The 15,484-nt window shown below is 46.6% G+C and overlaps 1 long non-coding RNA gene across 1 annotated transcript; it reads right to left on the bottom strand.

Moving 5' to 3' along the window:
- Positions 1–9,922: 9,922 nt before the first annotated feature.
- LOC130911695 (uncharacterized) lies at positions 9,923–15,169 on the bottom strand. The gene is made up of 6 exons (XR_009062398.1): positions 14,605–15,169; positions 11,919–12,234; positions 11,030–11,104; positions 10,789–10,923; positions 10,323–10,694; positions 9,923–10,228 (listed from the first exon to the last, which is right to left on the bottom strand). It is a non-coding gene; the product is annotated as an uncharacterized LOC130911695 (long non-coding RNA).
- Between the last annotated feature and the right edge of the window lie 315 nt (positions 15,170–15,484).

The following is a 15,484-nucleotide window of genomic DNA, read 5'->3' on the forward strand; positions in this document are numbered from 1 at the left end:
ATAACAAAAAAAGTGTAGAACATTCTACTTGTGACGATTTGGCTCAGACGTGCTGATCACTACAGCGGCTCTGGTTAGAGAGCACAGGAAGATGAAAACAAATTATTTTGTGGGGCTCATGTGCAGGTGTGCATACATGTACACACATTTAGTATCTGGTAAATAACGTAGACTACAGAAATATAGTCAACATTCACTGACCTCTTAATGTGTTAGTTTATTAAACATTAAACAACATCATTTTAACTATAAACCAACTTCAGTGAACATTTGCACGCCATCTCCCTTCAAACCACTACATTCACTGTTGACACATTCATTTGTTTTGATATGATGCTAACAGTAGGGAGACCATATATTGATTCCCCCAAAAAGAGAACACTTGGCCCGGCCTTGAGTCACTTGAATTTTACTCGATGTTCACTCAAAGATGCCTATATAACGTTAATATATGGCGGAAAACACAGACAAGACTGAAAAAGCAGTTTCTGCTCTTGCACCCTTCTTTAAAATAAACTGTAGCATTTTGAGCCAAAAGAACCGATGTGTTTGATAGAACAATATGTCTATATGCTGCCATAGCAGATTCATGGCGCATTAAGCCCCCGAACTATTTTTAGTTGGTCCGTTTTACCCTGGAAACCCCCGTTTACAGACGTCACGCAACCGTTTTTGTTTCTGCCAAGCCATAAAAAGAAAGTAATTATATTTATTATCCAAAATGTCTGCCATTTTGAGTTTAGAATCATTAAACTGTGTCTAATATTTCGTTTAAGAAAAACGACTTAAAAAAAATATTTTTAATTTTTTATTATTTTAATATTATTATTGAATATATTTATTTTAATTTTGAATCATTTTTAAACATGACATATTTTAAACTTTTAATTACATTACGTCACAATGAAAACAATTGGCGTCTGTAAATAAGTCACAGATATCTACCTCATAACTATCGCTTAACTGTATTTGTTTGTTACTGTCGCATTTTCCCCGTTATGTTAGATGATTCATAATCGATCCAAACAAAGAAAATTAGGGGGGGGGGGGGGACGTTTAAAAGGGTAAATATATGAAAAAGAAAATCTCGACTACTCCTTGATGTCCGTGATTTCTGCGTGGCGATTCTTGTTATATTACCATGTTTTACCCATAAAATCCGCCAAAAAAACAGCTGTGGCCATTCACAGCTCTGTCTTGACACTTGGTGATACATGCTACATGGAGTTTTCGGATCGATAAATGAAAGTACACGATAAGATCTCGTTAAAGTCATGGCGTCTGTAATTCTGCTGTCGCGTTCTCTCACCTCCAGATAGGCTTCCGCTGTTTAAAAAAAAAAAAACATTTTTTTTTTTTTTTAAATGGCCACCTGTTCAAATTTTTTCTTCCCCCAGAAAATTGAGATTTTAAGCTTTCCAATGATGTATCACACATGCATATAGGTCAATTTTGAAATTTGGCCAAATTGGGGGTCTCGGAGCAGAACTTCAAGTCATCTGAGTGTTTTGCGCCATATTTATAATGTGCCTCCTCCGTTTGGATAGAAAAAAAAAATAGTTTTATTAAAATATATTTTAAATATATAATATACTGTATATATATCTACTGTACAGTATATGTTATACAACCAAAGAAAATTTCAAATTCTCAGAGGTTACTCGAGAGGCTTCATTCTTCCTAAAGAAAGAAAGAAGAAAAAAAAAAAAAAGCAGACAATAAATATGCAAAAAAGAAAAAAAAAAAGAATGAATAATGATGAAAAAAATATATATATATATAATGCAGATCCATGGACCCGGTTTTCTGACGGGCCGCCTCGTCCTGCTCGGCGTAGCTCTTGGGGCAGTAGGAAGCCATGCGTTCCAGGTTGGTGGCAGCTACTGCCATCTGGAATTTGTCGTAGATGTAGATCAGAGGCAGCGAGTCCACGTCCTGCCACTGGTGGTTGTCGGTGTTGTGGCGGGTGGTGACAGTCTTTAGCCTGTCGTCTTTGCCCATCTCCAGGGGCGTTCGCGCTGTCACACAGACGTAGCGGTCCTCAGAGCTTGCCGCGTAGACGTTGCACACGATCTTTGGCGCCGACTCCAGGTTGTGTCACTTGTCTATTTTCATTATTTTGGTAGACCTCTGACTCCATGAGAGTCAAATGCGTTGTCATCTATTGATGGAGCTGGTTTATGGTCATCTGGAGTTCTATCAAACACTGAACATCCAAGAGTATCGGTGCTCGGTTAAGCATGCTCGTTCTCCTTGCTTGCTTGTGATGTTAAACCACGATGTTTCTGCATACCGCTGTAGTCTTCTTTGACGTTGATAATATTTGGACACTGATGAAGAAGAGATGTGCGTCCGTTTGATAGTATATTTGCCTTGTATACATTTACATCCGAAGGCTTGTGGACTGTTCCTAGGCACACATCTCCAACGATGACCCACCCCAGGTCCAGCCGTTGTGCATAAGGAGCATTATTTGGTCCGTTGATCTGTTCTCTTACTTTGTGCACTCTTAAGATGTCTCTTCCTAAAAGCAGAAGAATGGGAGCGTCGTGATCGACAGGATACAGTTTGTTGGCAATTGGCTGTAAGTGAGCGTGGTGGAGTGCAATATTTGGAGATGGAATTTCAGTCCTGTCGTCTGGTACCATCTCACACTCGATTAAAGTGGGCAAAGGAAGTTGTGATTTCCCATCCATAGCCTCCAGTATGAAATTCGATGCTCGTCGACCTGCTGTCTCTTGTATACCTGAGCATGTTTTCAGTGTGTATGGCATCATCTGAGAGTTTACACTGAAAATTTCAAAGAATTCAGTCTTAGCAAGAGACTTGTTGCTCTGTTCGTCCAACACAGCATACACTTTAACAGCTTTCTCTCGTTGACCAGCTTCACTAAGCAGATCTTGGAACATGAACGTGAGCCATTTTCGCTTCCACAAATCTTCGTACACATGGAGTTGACTGAGGATGATGAGCTTTCACTTTGCTCCCCGCTGTCGTCTTTGTTGGTTGTAGTCTGGTGTGTAGCTTCAGCCGGTGGACCAGGGTGCAGAGCTGATATGTGTCTTTCACTATTACACTCAATATGTTAGGGTGCGCTGGGAAGTGGACCCCAAAGCAGACAAGGGTGGCTGTGGTGATTTTCAAAAGTTTATTTGAGCACAAGTCGCAGCACCGCACGTGCACTTGGCGTGTAGCTGGCAGGTGTTGACAGGAGCTCAATCAGGCGTCGGTACAATTCAGGGAGCAGGCACGGGGAATCCTGGGACGGAACAAGAGGTCTGATTAGCCGGGTAAGAATTAATGTGGTAAATACCTGAATGCTGGACTTCACTGACGGGATTACTGAAAGTTTGGTCTGGCGACGAGCGGCAACGACGAGCTGGCTTATAAAGGCGGCTGATTTCGATGGCTTGCAGCTGTCGGCGTCTTCGCCCGTCTGGTCTCCAGCCTGCAATCAAGGAGCCCTAACAGTCCCCCCCCCCCCCCCCCCCCCCCCACGGGCGACACAAGGCGCCCGAGGCACGCGATCGGGATGGGCGCGATGGAAGTCGCGTATCAGGGACCTGCACAACACCTGCCTGGCTGGGATCCAACTTCGCTCCTCAGGCCCATAGCCCTCCCAGTCGACGAGGTACTGTACCCCACGGCCACGACGGCGGACGTCCAAGAGACGTCTCACTTTGAAGGCTGGGTGCCCGTCAATTAACAATGGAGGAGGGGGAGTCTGCACCGGAGGGGACAACGGGCATGACGAGACCGGCTTTACCTGGGAAACATGGAAGGTGGGATGGACACGCAGAGACCTGGGGAGCTTGAGGCGGACTGAGCAGGGATTCACTACCTTCTCTACTTCAAAGGGGCCGACAAAACGTGGGGCCAGTTTCCTGGAATTAACTCTTAGTGGCAAGTGTTTTGAGGAGAGCCATACCTTCTGCCCCACAGAGTAGACAGGGGCTGGTGTACGGCGACGGTTGGACTGGGCCTGGGAACTTTCGGACGAGCGGATTAGCGCAGCGCGTGCTCTCCTCCAAACCTTGGTGCACCGGTTGATGTGCCTTTGCACCGAGGGAACCGCTATGTCCTGCTCTTGGGATGGGAACAAGGGGGGCTGTTAGCCCAGTGAGCACAGGAAGGGGGACATGCCTGAGGAGGCGTTCGGCAGGGTATTATGGGCATATTCGACCCAGGAGAGGTGGTCGCTCCAGGAATTGGGACAGGACTGTGCGACACAGCAGAGTGCTGCTTCCAGCTGTTGGTTTGTGCGTTCACACTGGCCGTTGGTTTGAGGATGGTAACCTGAGGAGAGACTCACACCAACGTCCAGAGCTGCGCAGAAAGCCCTCCACACCTGCGAGGTGAATTGGGGACCCCTATCAGACACAATATCAGACGGGATGCCATGCAGGCGGAAGACATGCTGGACCAGCAGTTCTCCGGTCTCCTTCGCCGATGGGAGTTTGCGAAGCGGGATGAAATGGGCCCCCTTGGAAAATCTGTCAACCACAGTGAGTATTACGGTGTTACCTCGGGAAGGGGGGAGACCGGAGACAAAGTCCAGGGCGATATGGGACCACGGGCGGCTAGGGATGGGAAGAGGGCGAAGCAGGCCAGAGCTGGGTTTGGTCGAGGTCTTGTTGCGGGCGCAAACGTGGCAAGCAGTGACAAAAGCCCGTGTGTCCTCAGGCATTGTGGCCCACCAGAACCATTGGCGCAACACAGCGAGGCTCCTGCGGATACCCGGGTGGCAGAACAGGCGAGACGAGTTGGCCCACTCCAGCACCTGTTGCCGGACTGATGCGGGAACAAACAAATTAGCCTGAGACCCCTGCCGGGGGTCCGGGTGCTCCCCAAGGGCTTCCTTAACCTTGGACTCCACCTCCCATTCCACTGCAGCAAGAAAACAGGTGGAAGGGAGAATGGGGGCCGGGTCCACCCTGGTCTCACTAGGCAGGAACTGGCGGGATAGGGCATCTGGCTTGACATTACGTGCCCCTGAGATATAGGAGAGAGAGAAATTAAAACGTTCCAAAAACATAGATCCTCCGGGCAGCCTTGAGGTACTCCAGGTTTTTGTGATCAGTCAAAACGATGAAAGGCTGGCGAGCTCCCTCCAGCAGGTGCCGCCACTCCTCCAGGGCAAGTTTAACAGCCAGCAACTCGCGGTCCCCAATGCTATAGTTTTGCTCGGCGGGGGTTAGTCTGCGGGAGAAAAATGCACTGGGGTGCACCTTGCCATCGCCAGTCTGTCGTTGGGACAAGACTGCTCCCACGCCCATTTCAGAGGCATCCACCTCCACAATGAACTGTAAGGCAAGGTCAGGATGTGCCAGCACGGGGGCTGAAGTAAAGCGTTGCTTAAGGTACCTGAAGGCAGCGTCAGCAGAGTCAGACCAGCGAAACGGTGAAACGGTCGATGTGAGGGCCGTTAGCGGTGCTGCGACCCTGCTGTAATTCCTGATGAACCCCCGATAAAAGTTTGCGAACCCGAGGAAACGTTGGAGTTGTTTCCGATCGGTGGGCCGTGGCCACTCTACCACTGCGGTTAGCTTACCAGGGTCCATGCGGAGTTCACCCTTGGCAATGACGTAGCCCAGGAATTTGGTCTCTGGGACGTGGAACTCGCACTTTTCTGCCTTCACAAACAGACGGTTTTCCAGGAGTCTTTGGAGCACCTGGCGTACGTGCTGCTCGTGCTCTGTGAGGTTAGGAGAGAAAATCAGGATGTCATCAAGATAAACAAAAACAAACCTGTTGATCATGTCTCTCAGCACGTCATTGACCAGGTTCTGGAAAACCGCCGGGGCATTAGTGAGTCCAAAAGGCATGACGAGATACTCAAAATGGCCCAGGGGAGTGTTAAACGCGGTCTTCCACTCATCTCCCTCTCTGACACGGACCAGATGATAAGCGCTGCGTAGGTCGAGCTTGGTGAATATACGCGCGCCATGGAGGGGTGTGAACGCCGAGTCCATCAGGGGGAGTGGGTACGTGTTCTTAATGGTGATTTTGTTGAGGCCACGGAAATCAATGATGGGCCTCAATGTGCCATCCTTTTTCCCCACAAAGAAGAGGCCGGCGCCGACCGGGGATGAGGACGGACGAATTATACCTGTGGCCAAGGACTCTGATATAGGACTGCAGCACCTCCCTCTCAGCTTCCGAGATCTTATAAATGCGCTCCTTTGGCAGGGCGGCGCCAGGAAGTAGGTCTATGGCACAGTCATAAGGGCGGTGGGGGTCAGGGCCACTGCTCGGTCTTTACTGAAGACTAGGCTCAGGTCATGGTAGCACTCAGGGACTGATGAGAGGTCTAGCTGGTCTGGGTTCTGGACAGGATAGGCCGGAGCTAGGGCAGATTTTAAACAATTTTTATGGCAAAAGGCACTCCATGCAGTGAGCTTGGGATGGGTCCAATCCTCCGCTGGGCTGTGAGTCTTGAGCCAGGGTAGGCCAAGAACCAGCGGCGTGTGAGGGCAATCGATTACTAATAGACTGAGTACCTCTTGGTGGTTACCCGATAGAAGAAGGTGGACAGGGTCGGTTTGCTCCCCCACACTAAACAGCACCTGTCCATTGAGTGCGATGGTCTTTAACGGGACAGGTAACGAGCGCGTTCCGACGCCCAGCTGTTTCACCAACCTGCGATCAATAAAACTTTGATCAGCACCACAATCAACAAAAGCCTTCACTCTGCAGGACTGGTCTTTCCAAGTAAGTGTGGCGGGGAGCTGGAGCCGAGCTGAGGAATTGTTAAACGCATGACTCACCAGTATTTCCTCACCTACTGGTGAGCCTGCCCGTTTCCCGGACGCACCGGACAATGGCGGAGGAAATGCCCTGCTTGGCCACAGTAGATGCATAGCTGGGCAGCGAGCCTACGTGTGCGTTCCTCCTCAGTGAGCCTGGCTCTCCCTAGCTGCATGGGCTCGGGGCTCTCAGCAGAGGGCAGTGTAGAGGCGACGATGTGTGGGGAATACCCGGAAGTAGGGGCCATACTCTGGGCAGCGGGACAGTGAAACTTGAAAGGCGGCGGCTCGCTGCGTTGACGTCGTCTTTCGCGAAGTCGATTGTCGATTCGAATCGAACGATCGATGAGCTGATCGAGATTCCCTGGCTCGTCCCTGGAAGCCAACTCGTCCTTGAGCGATTCGCTGAGTGCGCCGGTGAAGACCTCTTGAAGCGCGGCGTCGTTGAATTGGCTCTCAGCTGCAAGCGTGCGGAACTCCACGGAGAACTCTGCGACGCTGCGCCCCCCCTGACGGATGGACATTAGGCGTTTGGCGGCTTCCTTACCACGGACCGGGTGGTCGAAAACTTTGCGCATCTCGGCTGTGAAGCAGTCATATGAGGCGCACGCCGCCGAGCCCTTGTCCCACTCAGCTGTGGCCCAGGCTAAAGCTGGACCGCGAAGGCACCCGATCAGGTAAGCGATCTTGGCCCGCTCGCTGCCGTATGTTTGTGGCTGTTGATCGAACACGAGACCGCACTGCACTAAAAAGGCACGACAAGAGCCCAAGTCGCCATCGTAGGGGGCAGGGGGTGGCACGTGCGGCTCGCGAGGCGTTGGGGAGATGAAGTCTCGGCGGGGTGGTGACGTCGGATGCAGGGGAAGCGGCGTGAACTGCGCCTGGAGAGACTGTAGTGCCTCAGAAATTTCTCCTACCTTTTGGTAAAGATATTCGAGGGCTTGAGCGTGTCGATCAACGGCGGGGGGTGACGGGGAAGCATAACTCGGATCCATGTCCGCGGGGTCCGTGATGGCCAGACCAAGCTGTTAGGGTGCGCTGGGAAGTGGACCCCAAAGCAGACAAGGGTGGCTGTGGTGATTTTCAAAAGTTTATTTGAGCACAAGTCGCAGCACCGCACGTGCACTTGGCGTGTAGCTGGCAGGTGTTGACAGGAGCTCAATCAGGCGTCGGTACAATTCAGGGAGCAGGCACGGGGAATCCTGGGACGGAACAAGAGGTCTGATTAGCCGGGTAAGAATTAATGTGGTAAATACCTGAATGCTGGACTTCACTGACGGGATTACTGAAAGTTTGGTCTGGCGACGAGCGGCAACGACGAGCTGGCTTATAAAGGCGGCTGATTTCGATGGCTTGCAGCTGTCGGCGTCTACGCCCGTCTGGTCTCCCAGCCTGCAATCAAGGAGCCCTAACACAATACACTTTACAACCACCTTACAGTCTTTTGGGGCCTCCTCCCACGTGAAGTGCAATCGAACTCTGGCGACACCTGCATGCAACGTTGACGCCCTGGGTCAAACATTAGGGTCAAGGGTCAAAGGTCAGGAGCGATGCGGCCTCTGTCTTCAAATTGCAAAAAGTTGACTGATTTGTAGCATTCTGCCCTACTGTTAAAGACGCTCTCTCTGATTGGTCATCAGTCCAGAGTGTGGGGTGGTACCCCAACCCTGCTCTGATTGGCCAGTTCTTCCGGTCTGCAATCTGTGACCGAACCCACTCGGATTGAACATCCCCTCCAGGGTGGCAGCTATGAGTTTTTTGTAAAACAGTTTATGAATGAGTTGAAAGTGTATTTAAACAATGAGCACTAATTCCAGTTACTTACTGCACTTTAGGCCCACATAGTCTAGTCAAATCATTTTCTCCATCTTGTTTTGCGCGTTAAAGACTAACAGATGAATGTGAGATTATCCCACTTACTTACTTCAGTAAATATTGCCATTTGTTCTTATTAAGCACATACATCTAAACGTTGGTCATTTTTTACCTAAATCAAGAAAAATCTGCTTTCAAATAATGTTTTGAACCATATTTATTCTGGAATTAAGAATATTTATAACATTTCAAAGCTTTTTAAATTTATTTTAAGGAGGTGTGTTTTTGGCCAATGTAAAAGAATCCTAAATGCCTTTGTTAGGTGAATTTTCCCCCGCAGAATATATAAAATACGTATACACAGATGAGCTCATTCATTCATATTTTAGGTCCATTTGTGTGTTGTCTTTTCTGTGGTAGTTGCAGGCGGTTGAATACGGCTGTTTGAATGTTAGAATAGAATAGGCTCTGTCATTCAAATAGTACAATGACATTAAAAATAGCAACACCCTATTAGTGCATCACACAATAAATTAATGTCAATAGTACATAAATAAATAATATACACTAGTACTACCTAAAAATAAATTTAAGTGTACGAAGGAGGTAGTGTTGATGTTAAAATAAATAAAATGATAGCCGACTCCTGAACTAGGCCAATAGCAAACTGCAATATGCAAGTGTTAATCAGATATACAAGTGTTAAGAAACTAGTATTCCATTAGAAGTAAGTTACTAGGTTTTAAATTTTCATTCACGATGTCATTCTGCCCAACAGGTAACAAGTTAACTCTGGGTGGCCTTGGCATCTTTCCATTCTGCAGGGTGGTTGAGCATCTGTTCAGAGGCTGCGGGAGGGCGGGACCAAAGTTCGACGTTGTTTCCTTCAAGTGGCGTCGTGGTCCGAAGCGCAGCATTATAGATTTCTTCATTACTGTTTTAGCTGTTGTGTTGTCTTGGCCTATTTTTTCCCCACTTTCAATTATGGGCATTTGGACTTTTCCCAATTTCTGTATGCCTTAAATGTATTTGTTATTACACTCAAATTCCAGTTTTTTTTTTCTTGTATTTAAATAAAGGAGATATAGTACACAGTAAAAGTTAAGCAGCCTGTATTGAGTCTTAAATAAGTTTAATGATAAGCAAGTGTTTTGCAGATATTGACGTGTTGAGAAATAAGGACTAGGTTTTTAATTTTCTGTGAGCACTCATTGGGAAAGTGCACAATATACAGGACTATATGCTATGCCGAGCAATATGGTTATTTGTGTGTGTAAAAAGAAGTAGCTGAGACATGAAGTACATCTCAATATGTTTTATTTTACAAGGTCATTGACCGCCTCCTTAAAATTTACAAAGTTTTCAAAAGACCTGCCAGAAAGTCCTTTGGACGTGGACGCCTTGACCATGTAGGTCTTTTTTTTTTTTTTTTTTTATCAATATTTTTTGTGACCCTGTGCAGATTGGGCAAAAAGCGCACAGGCGCGTAGTATTTTACATTGCCAGTCTTCATCATCACCTTGTGGTGGTGGTGCTTGTTGTTGTGCTGCTGCTACTGCTGCTGAAGATGGTGTATTTGCTACAGCAGGTCATGTTGATAATGCTGCTAATGCTGATGCACAAGCTGACGTGAGGGGCGTAGCTGGTGCAACTTTGCCTTTAGCTTGCTACAGAACAAAAAATAAATATCACGGGTAAGCCCTGAAATGCATTAAAACACTGGCAAAGGAAATTATGTTATTTTTTTATCGACCTACTGACCTCCTCCTCCTTTGTGAGGATGTACAGTCGAAATCGCTTAACGTGACATTGATGTCCTACTCTGTCATCAGTAGCCACTGACGCACGAAGCAGAAGGCTTCCTGGACCATCTTCCATTCTTCTGCGCTTTTGGCGAGATCGTTACGGAAGAACTTGGAGAGGTCATAAAACTGCCACATCTCCTCGAACGTGAAGGACCGGAAGCTGCCATGCCCGCAGATGGCCCGGTCGATGTTCTGCTCCAAGTGGCATGACACCGGAGGGAACATATCCACGTAGCGTAGAAGCTGCTCCTTCAGCCACCACTCCCCAGTTTTGGTGTCGCACCTTCCCATCTGTCGTCGCCTCTCCTTCACGTGGCTATCGAGGAGACTTTTTAAGAGAGCATGCAGTAGTTGTTTTAAACTGATTTTTTTATTTTCTTTTGGGTAACAAAGACACACATCAATTTCTTATTTATACTCACTACTTGACATAGCAGACATCTTCCTCCATAAGCCACAGAAGGTCTTGCCTTTGTATTTCCCAAAGGTCACCGTGAGCTGGCCAAGGATCTGCTGGTCTGTTGGAGCTGCGGTGACGGCATGGCAGTTTTTCCTAGCTGTCAGGTGTAAAAAAACATCAGACAAGAAGAAATAATGTAGTTCAATTCATTTTTTAAATGAAGGAGATGTTGTTGTTTTTTTAAAAGGCATCCAGAACAATACCTTGTTTGTACATGTACTTCTCAGGCGCAGTTTAGGCAGCAAAGCATGGTGGCCGGTCATCGCTTCTGATGTACACTGAGAAACACAAAGGCAAGTGTCAACACAAAAAAGCAGGACATGACACGGAGGAAAAATTCTAGATGATAGTAATAATAAAATTGCATTTTTGTTGGTTGTGAAGACGATGCCTCCATTCCTAGCTGGCAATTAGAAAAACAAAAATGACGATGTTCAGAGATGCTAAAATGTTGAGAGGGGTGTCTTGAGTTCATCTAATTCCCAAATTCCAAATAAAAACGAACTTATTGGGGAAAGTGCAAAATTGGCCCACTTACAAAATGATGACGTCTATGTAGTACAGTATGTAGAAAGTGACCTTATCCAACATTGGGGCTTCTTCCCCTTCACATGGAAGAATCATGTTTATGGGTATGGTTCCCTTTTAAGATCTTATACTTCTGACAAACATTTCCGATGACCCTTTCAACATGGATTCTCAAATGTGCTGACAGCGGCCTTTTGTAAATGCTGGGAGTTTGACATCTGAACACTACATGCCCACACATTCTTGTATGTCAAAACCTCTGTCAGCCAAGACATTGTCCCCAGGTAACAAATATTTAAAAAACAAAAAAATCACTGTTCAGGGTTATATGTTTGTCACTTGTACGCCCTCCCCAGCCTTTTGATAAGAAACAAATGGCTCCCTTGGGTGTAATACATATTAAATACTTCATAGTGTGGTGGTGCTTGTAGCTGGAAAACATTTGGGCACGTGCTTTCAGATTTGATGAGTTTTCTGTGAAAATTTCAAAACGGTCAATAATCACAGTCTGTGTCACATCCTGATTGGTGTTGTGCGTCTCATCCTCCGTGATTAGCTGATCACCTTTTTCTCCAGCTTCATGTGTCCCCTCTTCAGTCTGTAGCTGACCACTTTCTTCTCCAGCGTCAGGTGTCCCTTCCTCATTCTGTTGGTGACTGTTTATTTCACCAGGCTCAGATGGTCCCTCCTTGGTCTGCAGCTCTTCAATGTTTGCATCCTGCTGGACCCCCATCTCTGGTGCTTGCAGTGTCTCTTTCCGTAGCTGCTCACGTTCGTCTTGCAGAGCGTGCAGTGTTTGTCGGTGTAACAGATGTGTGTCCCAGATGTAGGGGTGGTGCCCAGTCTGGGTCAGTCTCCCTCATTTCATAAGCTGGTTCACCTGCAATCACAGGTTTTATTTAGAAAGCTAGGCAAGATTGGATATTTCCATGGCATTTCACTTTCGTAAACACTTAATCAGACATGCTACCATCCCATCAGATCATCAGAATTTATAAATCAAGCCGGATGCAACGGACAGGACGTGAAAAGTGGACATGTCCGGGCAAAGAGGACGTTTGGTCATCCAAGCAAACAGTCATGGCCGATAAAAACTAGATCACGATTGTGTACGATCGGGGAAAAAAACGGACCCAAGAAGACATCATCACAACTGTTTCTCCACCAAGCATTGTGAGGAATGTTCACAGTCTATGTGCAGCGACATTAATTCACTTTACAACGCATACTCACATCATCAATGAAGGAGCCGACGTACACTGCTGGCCAAAAGTATTGGCACCCATGCAATTCTGTCAGTTAATGCTCAATTTCTCCCAGAAAATGATTGCAATTACAAATGCTTTGTTAGTACTGCTTTGTCATGTACGTGTACAATCATTTAGTTTATTTTTTTTTTGTCTGTGAATTTCAATCTGTTTGTCACTAGTAAACATACACTCCATTTGAACAAGGAGGGGGACAGCGAATACGTTCGTTCGCTTCCAGCCCTTCCAGTTCAAATGGAGTGGAGGTTTAAGTGCTGTCAATGGCAACACTTGGTCACTTTTCAGTTTTAGTCGATTTCAGCGACGCCGTTGGACAAAAGCGGTGGTGTTTTGCCTTAAGGCAGACACACACCCAAATAGTGCTGTAAAATCACGATGGTCGCCTGCAGATGGATAAAACATTTGTTTCCAGCGGCTGTGTGAAGGATTAAAAGTAACAAGGTAATGAATCCAGTTGTGGCTAAACAATAGGATAGGATCAAGGCCGGCCCAGCCTATACGCAGACTATGCAGCTGCTTAGGGCCCCTGACCACTCGGGGGCGGGGCCCCAATCTGGAAACCTCATTTTATAGGTTGTTAATAGGGCATCGTGAATAATGTGGGGCGCATTGCCGTTGATCTATGCAAACATCCATTTTCTTGTCATTACAATCTGGCAACCTGGGGAGTGACGTTAAACCTGCTTTGCGATGATTGGTGCTCAAACTTGCTTGGAAAATAGATGCACGGATATGTGGAAGAGAATTTATCCCTCTGGAGCAGAGAAAGGAAAGAAGAAAATCGTAGAAGAAAAGAAACAACAGTATAGTGCTGCAACGATTAATCGATGAACTCGAGTATTCGATTAGAAAAAACATTCGAATTAAATGTTGTTGCTTTGAGTATTTGTTTAATGAAAGTGGCATTGTAATGGTTTATTTTGAAATTGTTTGCATTTACTTTTATTGATTAGGGTGGATGCACTGCCCTCTGGTCTGCCTCTTTTTACATGGCTGAATCCAACTGCTCCCTGTTAAGACCAACGTGAGCTAAGTTTTTGTTTGAGCTAATGTTTTTTTAATGTATTCATAATTTAGTTTATAGGTATATTTAGCCGTTTTTTGTGGGAATATGTGTCTGAATCATTTGTTAAGAGCATTGTGAAAAAAACTTCAGCATTTTATAGCATTTAAGCTAGCTGACTTTTTCTATGCAAGTTAGCCAATTGTTCTTTTGTTGTACATAGATCCTCATTAAAAAAAAATAATAATAATTATACTCTTTGAGGCTGAGCTCAGGTATTTTAATTTTTCATGTTTCTAATCCGATTACTCGAATATTCCAACTGACTGGTCCATCAATTAATCGATTACTAAAATATTCTATAGCTGCAGCCCTACAACAGTATCGCGGTAATTGAGCATGTTGTTTATGTTGTTGTTGTTGTTGTTGTTGTTGTGCAAGACACTCCGACTTGAACGCTGTTGTCAGCTGAGCTTGTCAATATGTCGTACTGGTAATTGCCATTAGCTGCAGGGCAAAAGCCTGGAGCGAATCAAGTAAAGCGGAGCAAGCTGTCACCTGTCGGCAACGGCAAATGTACGGCTTCCGCTGATTGTAGTAAAACGAAATATTGGCATAATATGCATTTGGACTGGAGAGCGTAGATATAGTCATTTCATTTATATCGGACATTATTATCAAGTAGTATACCAATCAGAAAAAGGTTTGGCGCCATCTACTGTAAGTACTGACAATCATTTGGGGTGAGAAGTTTGAAGTATGCAGTGCAACAAAATCTGATTAATATACAAAATGTGGACGTATGGGTTGGATTGCATGTATGGGTTTCACAGTACTCTGTGACGAAATGGTGGGCCAAAAATATGGGCCCCTTGGCATTTTGCTTAGGGCCCCCAAGTGGCCTGGGCCGGCCCTGCGTGCAAGTGCATCCAATCCACGGGGGACAGACGAGATGGCAGCCCAGACTCAGCAACCTCACCTGCACCTGGCCGAGCTCACAGCCGCCCAGTTCATCGACATCTGGAAACACTTTGACGTGGATGGTCAGTGACTTTTGCTCTTTTTTTTTTCCCTTCCATCAGAAGTTCATTTCTTAAAAAGAGAAAATGTGTTAACTATTAAACATTCATTTTCTTGACTTGGAGTGAAAGATTTTGCAATTTTAATCCTATATAGGGCACTCATTTTTACACAACGTTTGGTTGCCATTGACGGCACCAGACGTCCATATCCATTTTGGCTAGGAGAGGCTAGCAGCGAATGACTACTGCCAACCCTTCCAGTCAAAATGAATTGGATGTCTAGTGTCGCCACTGACACTGAAAGATGAGCATTCACAACCATTCTTTCCAGTTTAAACGAGTTGGATGTCTACAGCTGTCAATAGCAGGCAATGAGTAAAATACTAAGAAGAACAAAAAGATCGACTTTGGAGTCTTATTGGAGATCATAACACATCCATCCATCCATCCATTATCTTCCGCTTGTTCCAGGGTCGGGTCGCGGGGGCAGCAGCTTTAACAGGGAAGCCCAGACTTCCCTCTCCCCAGCCACTTCAACCAGCTCCTCCGGCGGGATCCCAAGGCGTTCCCAGGCCAGCCGAGAGACATAGTCTCTCCAGCATGTCCTGGGTCGTCCCCGGGGCCTCCCGCCGGTGGGACATACCCGGAACACCTCTCCAGGGAGGCGTCCGGGAGGCATCCGGACCAGATGCCCGAGCCACCTCAGCTGGCTCCTCTCTACGCGGAGGAGTAGCAGCTCGACGCCGAGTCCCTCCCGGATGACCGAGCTTCTCACCCTACCTCTAAGGGAGAGCCCGGACACCCTGCGGAGGAAACTCATTTCGGCCGCTTGTATCC

The sequence above is a fragment of the Corythoichthys intestinalis genome, unplaced genomic scaffold (assembly GCF_030265065.1).
Source record: "Corythoichthys intestinalis isolate RoL2023-P3 unplaced genomic scaffold, ASM3026506v1 HiC_scaffold_84, whole genome shotgun sequence".
NCBI classification, from domain to species: domain Eukaryota; kingdom Metazoa; phylum Chordata; class Actinopteri; order Syngnathiformes; family Syngnathidae; genus Corythoichthys; species Corythoichthys intestinalis.